Here is a 7,303-nt window from a genome sequence, read left to right as displayed (position 1 = left end):
CACGGGAAGGGCCAGCGTGCTGAGTCCAAGGACCAGCCTGCTGATGTTTACTGATGGACAGCCACGGACGTCCTGTGTGTGCTGACGGACACACACGGACACACACGGACAGCCACGGACGTCATGTGTGTGCTGACTGATATACCATGATTTTCACCCGTTTTTATACACGGTATATAAAGGTTTTAAGATGTATTAATCATGTTTTAGAGTCTTTTCAAAGCAAATACAGGTTTATTCACCTGATGGAAGGAAATGATACTTTGGGACATTTTGGAATGCTTTTACGCAAGGAAAATCGATCGACGCTTGAAGAGCAACTTCGGTCGATCATAATCACTTACCATCGATCGACATACATACATGTGCATCGATCGATGCCCAGTCACACGAATGAAATCACAAATTATAAGATTTCATTCCCAAAAGATCTATTATTTGCAACTTAAGTCCCTAGCTGCCTGTTAGGCTATATGTACTAGGGTTTTGTATCATTTTTAGGGCACTTAAAAAAAGACCTAGTTTTGGAGAAGGAGAATTTGGCTACCATTAGAAGAGCTTAGGATTGGAGAGATAGATTTGAGACTGCAAAACAGAGAAGATCTTGAACTCCTTTATTTCTATTACTCTATCTATTTGTGTTCTATGTTTCATTTGAGTTTATTTCACACCATCATGGCTTTGTTTCTCATGAATATGTTTGAGTAAACCAATTGTTAGATTTAGGTTTCTCACCATGGTTGAAATTATGTACTGCTAATATGACTATTAACAGGTGTTTTTGATTGTTCTTTCATTGCCTGTGAACTTAATGCTAAAATTGAGATTGATCACCTTCATTTTAGATCTTAGGATTAATTGAGTCCAACTAACTGTTTCCCCTCAATACCTGAACCCACTTGCGTGATCTAACCAACTCAGACACAACAACAGATGGTCTGAGAAGGTTAGAGAACAAGTTAAACCCGTTCGCAAGGCTCGCTAGAATAACCATCGATCGACGCAACTATCGTTCTGTCGGTCGATCGTTACAAAGGTGTATCGGTCGATGTACATTAAGTCACATCGATCGACACTCTCTCGAGATTAAAATACGACAGTTGAGATCCGAGATCTAGCGAAGATAACCTATCCGGTCAAATCGTTGTTTAGTTCAAAAACCATCAAACCCTTTAGTCTAAACTAAGTTCATACATTTCATACCTGAGATTTACCTGAATCTAGCTGCTTTCCCATTCTTGAAACCACTTCAATTCAATCTATTGAATCACTATTGTTTTCGATTTATCATTTACTGCTTTTAAACTATTAAAACCTTCTAGTCTATCTTCATTTCTAATTATTTAAATCTGTTGAGTAGTCCTAGAATCTCTGTGGATTCGATCCTTAAGTACTACATCTGAACCTTTTTGATGAGAGTAACACTCTTTAGGGTAATTGAGTGATATCAAATTTGGCGCCGTTGCTGGGGACTCTTCTTATTACCATTAGATTTAATTTAGAATTTAGTATAGACTTGTTACGAAAAACTTGCTAAAGTTTTCTTTCTTAATCTGTTACGCAGACACAAAGAATGGAGAACACAGAGCGCAGCCAACCATCGATCGACGGAGACACGTTTCCATCGAGCGACGTTGAGTCAGAAGAATCGACCGATACGGAACTACCAACATCGATCGATACCGTCCAGCCGGGATCAGGTAAGTTTTATCTTACCAAGCCTGCTAATGAGAAAGTAGTCCAAACTGAACTAAATGGTCAAACGAGCAATGAAGCTAGCCAAACTGAACAGGGGACTGAAATCCCTGTTAAGGAAAATTCCACCTTAACTAAAGGTGAAGATATAAAATTGTTCGCATAAGACGACCTTGATCCTGGTAGGACCTATTCCAGTAGGTCCGCTATCAAAATACCAGGAGATGATACCAAGAAATCTAAGTTTAACGCAGATTACTACCGTATGGTTCTTCAAAACCCATTCTGTGGATCCCTCCGAGAACAAAAACAAGATCACATTGAAACTTTGGAAGAATTAATACCAGATGAATATCATCGTTGCAAACTATTCTCATTCTCCCTAGAAGGAGAAGCCCTCAGGTGGTTAAACTGTTTAGCAACAGGATCACTCACTTGTTGGGAAGAGACTAGAAGTGCCTTCCTTAGAGAATTTTTCACTGATGAACGCTACTGGGAAGTAAGAAAGCAAATTTCTACATTTCACCAAGGTCCACGCGAATCATTTAAAAACGCCTGGGGAAGATTCAGAGGCTATGAACTTGAATGTCCCCATCACGGTTATTCAGAACCACAACTTCTTAACATTTTTATGGAGGTGTTAACTTGAGCTATAAAACCACACTCGATACAGCGAGTGATGGAAATTTCATCACTAGGAATCCCGAAGGAGCTAGATTTCTTATCAAGCTCTTACTGGCAACCGTAAGACAAAATCGGGTTTTTACGGAAAAATAAATATGGTTTACGGAGAAATAATGGAGAAATCAGATTCTTTGGGAGAACTAATCCGAAAATTAGAAGGTCAAGTAGCTGAAATTGCAACTGCCATAAAAACTGATGCTGGATGTCTTCCGGAAGAACTGATTTAAACCCGAGACGTCAAGTCAGTGCCGTAATGCTGCGCAGCGGGAAAAACCTCGCAACCGATACGAGGAATAACACAGATGTTTGAAACCCTGACGACACTGACAAGACCGGAAAAAAGCAACTCTCATCCTATTCTCTTAACAATCTTGACCCAAATCCATCTCAAGAGAACCGGAAAACCACCGCTGAAAAGGCTAAGGAAAAGGCAATTGACTTGGAACTAGAAGAAGATACGGAGATTGAGGACGAAATCGATCGACAGTACGGAACTGACGTCGATCGACCTAAAATACCTACCATCGATCGACAACCTGAAAAACCCGTCGATCGACGGTCTACTCAACCCGAACCCATAATTGAAAGAGTCTATAGGACTTTACCCCTTTTCCTCCTAAAACGCAAACTAAGAAATCATTAGAAAACGCGATTTGCAAGAAAGCCTTAGACAAAATTTCTGTTGAGATGTCCCTTAGTGATGCTATAAAAATAGCACCTTTGATTAAGAAGTATATAAAGGACATGACATATCCAAACTACACAATTGCAGAACATAGCGTTATGATGATTTCAGAAGAAGTAAGTGCTATGATTAAAGGAGACACTCCAACAAAGAGACCAGATCCTAGTAGTTTTGTCCTAGATTGTAAAATAAAAAACACACGCTTTCCTAGATCATTATGTGACCTCGGCTCTAGCGTGAACCTTATGCCTTACTTTGTTGCAGTAACGTTAGGATAAAAGAGTTTATGCCAACTCCGATCACCCTGGTTTTAGCTGATAGATCTATTAGGGTACCCGAAAGAATTCTCGAAGATGTTCCCATAAGATTAATGATTGCATCGTGCCTACGGATTTTGTTGTGTTGAAATACAGACAAGAACCCAAAGATCCCCTCATTCTGGGTCGGCCATTCTTAGCTACCGCTGGAGCAATTATTGACGTTAAAGAAGGACGAATTAATTTGAACATAGGGGCTATCTCGATGACTTTTGATATGGAAAAACTGATTAAGCGACCCCTAATAGATGACCAGGCCTTCTACGTGGAAAACGTTTCTGAGGATGAAAAAGACTTTCTTAAACATGTGTTCAGACAACCCCTTAGAAGACACTCTTAACCACGTGGGAAATGAAATTTTCACCATATCAGATAGGACAGACGATTACATGCAACTAATGGACGCTAGCATCGAAGTTGTAAATGTAGAAGAAAATAACGACTCAGAAGTTATCATCGATCGATACCTACAAGATACCATCGATCGACAACCTCCCTAGCAATCAAGTTGGTCTAAAGATAAAGCACCAAAGGTAGAATTAAAACCTCTACCCAGTGGTTAAGTACGCTTACCTTTATGACTAGTCCTACCCTGTTATCGCCAACGCCAATCTCACTAGCGGAGAACTTGCTTTATTGCTAAATAAATTACGCAAGTACAAGAAAGCGATCGGATATTTTCTCGATGACATTCCTGGAATCTCTCCCGATCTTTGCATGCATCAAATCAACTTGGAAGATGATGCTAAAACGTCAATAGAGCAGCAAAGGAGATTAAATCTGAATCTAAAAGAAGTAGTAAAAAAGGAATTATAAAACTCCTTGATGCTGGAGTTATTTACCCTATTTCGGATAGCAAATGGGTAAGCCCCGTACATGTTGTACCCAAAAAGAGAGGTATCACTGTAGTGAAGAATGAAAAGGACGAACTCATTCCGACTCGCACCGTTACTGGCCATCGGATGTGTATTGATTATAGGAAATTGAATACCGCTACTAGGAAAGACCATTTTCCCCTTCCCTTTATTGATCAGATGCTGGAGAGATTAGCTAATCACCAGTATTACTATTTTCTTGATGGATATTCCGGATTTTTCCAAATTCCTATACACCCAGATGACAAGAAAAGACAACGTTTACATGCCCCTATGGAACTTTCGCATATCGCAGAATGCCATTTGGTCTATGTAACGCCCCCGCCACTTTCCAACGTTGTAAGATGTCAATCTTTACGGATATGATCGAGGACTTCATGGAAGTATTCATGGATGACTTTTCAGTCTACAGATCAGATTTTAAGAGTTGCCTCGGCAATTTATGCAAAGTATTGGAAAGATGCGAAGAAAAGAACCTTGTCCTAAACTGGGAAAAAATGCCATTTCATGGTTAACGATGGAATAGTGTTAGGACATAAGGTTTCCGCCACTGGTATAGAGGTAGATAGAGCTAAGATTGAAGTAATGACCAGTTTACCTCCACCCAAAACTGTTAAAGACGTGCGAAGTTTTCTCGGACACGCCGGATTTTACAAGAGAGTTATACTGGACTTCAGCAAAATCGCCAGACCTTTAAATAACCTATTATGCAAAGATATTAAATTCGATTTTACCCCTCAATGCATGAAAGCTTTTGAAGATTTAAAGAAATCCCTTATCACAGCCCCCGTCGTACAAGCCCCCGACTGGAATTTTCCTTTCGAAATCATGTGCGATGCGAGCGATTTCGCAATTGGAGCAGTTTTAGGCCAAAGGAAAGACAAAAAGCTACATGCCATTTACTACGCCAGCCGCACGCTTGATGAAGCGCAACAGAATTACGCAACAACAGAAAATGAACTATTAGCTGTAGTTTACGCTTTTGAAAAATTCCATCAATACTTGATTGGCTCACGAGTGATAGTTCACACTGATCACGCTGCCATCAAATATTTAATGGAAAAGAAAGATGCTAAACCTCGACTCATACGCTGGATTCTACTACTCCAAGAGTTTGACATTGAGATTAATGATAAGAGAGGAGTAGATAATGGAGTCGCTGACCATCTTTCCAGGATAAGAATAGAGGATGATGTCCCTATAGATGATTTCATCCCCACAGAGAATGTTGCACACATAGATACATCTTTCGTCGGTCAATCAAATATCTCTCAGATCTGAAGATCTATCGATCGATGAGAGAGATGGCATATCGGTCGATTCACGTAGTGATACATCGATCAATGACGAGACTAATGTAACTTCTCAACTCTCCAATAACCAAGATCACGAACCCCGTCTATTAAAATCAACTTCGATTTACAAGTTAATGTTTCCGGTGATGAGATTAATCTCACACCTGAGGAATTATCACAACGGGAGGTAGACGCGATTGGTAGAAACTCGGATAACCGACCCTGGTATGCCGACATAGTTAACTATTTGGCAGATGAGGCTGAGCCAGACGAACTCAAGGGATATATGAGGAAGAAATTTTTCAGAGAAGTAAGACACTATCATTGGGATGAACCTTACCTCTATAAGCATTGTCTGATGGCATATACAGACGATGCGTATCCGACGCTGAAATTCCAGACATTATTTACCAATTTCACGGGGCTGATTATGCAGGACATTTCGCTACATTTAAAACGGTTTCGAAAATTCTCCAAGCAGGATTTTGGTGGCCGACCACTTTTCGCGATGTCCACGCATTTATAACCCAATATGACAGATGCCAAAGACGTGGAAAAATCAGCAAAAGACACGAAATGAAACAGAAGTTCATTCTTGAAGTTGAAGTTTTTGATTGCTGGGTATCAATTTTATGGGACCCTTCCCGTCTTCATATGGAAACAAATATATACTAGTCGCTGTAGACTACGTATCCAAATTGGTCGAAGCAGTAGCTTCTCCTACCTATGACGCATCTGTGGTTATTAAACTCTTTAAGAGTATAATCTTTCCGAGATTTGGGGTTCCAAGAGTAGTCATTAGTGACGGTGGTACTCATTTCATTAACAAAACCTTTGTAAGATACTTAAAAAGAATGGTGTTCATCATAGAGTAGCTACACCTTACCACCCACAAACCAGTGGACAAGTAGAAGTCTCTAACCGGCAAATTAAGGAAATCTTAGAGAAAACCGTAGGAACCTCCAGAAAAGATTGGTCTAGGAAACTAGATAATGCACTTTGGGCCTACAGGACCGCCTACAAAATGCCGTTAGGAACAACACCATTCCACCTCCTTTATGGCAAATCATGTCATTTACCAGTCGAACTAGAACACAAAACAGCTTGGGCTACCAAACGTTTGAACTTTGATATCCAACCAGCTTCAGAAAGGAGACTCATCCAGCTTAACGAGCTTGATGAAATCAGACATTTAGCTTTCGAAAATTCAAAAATTTATAAAAAAGGACTAAAGCTTATCACGATAAAAAGATCATATCCCGGCACTTCGAACCGGATGATCAAGTCCTCCTTTATAACTCTAGATTAACTTTATTTCCTGGAAAGCTAAAATCCCGTTGGTCTGGACCCTTCACCGTAACAAACAACCAACCCTCAGTATCACTTATAAAAATGATAAAGGCCAGAAATTTACAGTGAACGGCCAACGAGTTAAGCATTATTGGGCAAAACTACCAGCAAAAGCGCCCATGGTGCTGTATGAACCTGATAATTAGTTTAATCAGGAAGTCGAGCTAAAGACTTAAAATTAAGTGCTGAATGAGAGGAACCCATTTTATTTCAAAAATTAAATTAATAATTATATTTAATAATAATTAATAGAATAATTTTTATATTTATTATTATAGTTCCATATTTCTTCTTATTATTAGTATTTAGGAGATTTAGAAATTAGGATTTGTCTTTAAAGAGGACATCGATCAAGGAGGCATCACCGCCATCGATCGAGGAGACAGTTGGGAGTCTTCTGAC

This window comes from Brassica napus, unplaced genomic scaffold (assembly GCF_020379485.1).
Source record: "Brassica napus cultivar Da-Ae unplaced genomic scaffold, Da-Ae ScsIHWf_3064;HRSCAF=3873, whole genome shotgun sequence".
In the NCBI taxonomy this organism is placed as follows: domain Eukaryota; kingdom Viridiplantae; phylum Streptophyta; class Magnoliopsida; order Brassicales; family Brassicaceae; genus Brassica; species Brassica napus.
Note: the sequence above shows the minus strand (reverse complement) of the source record.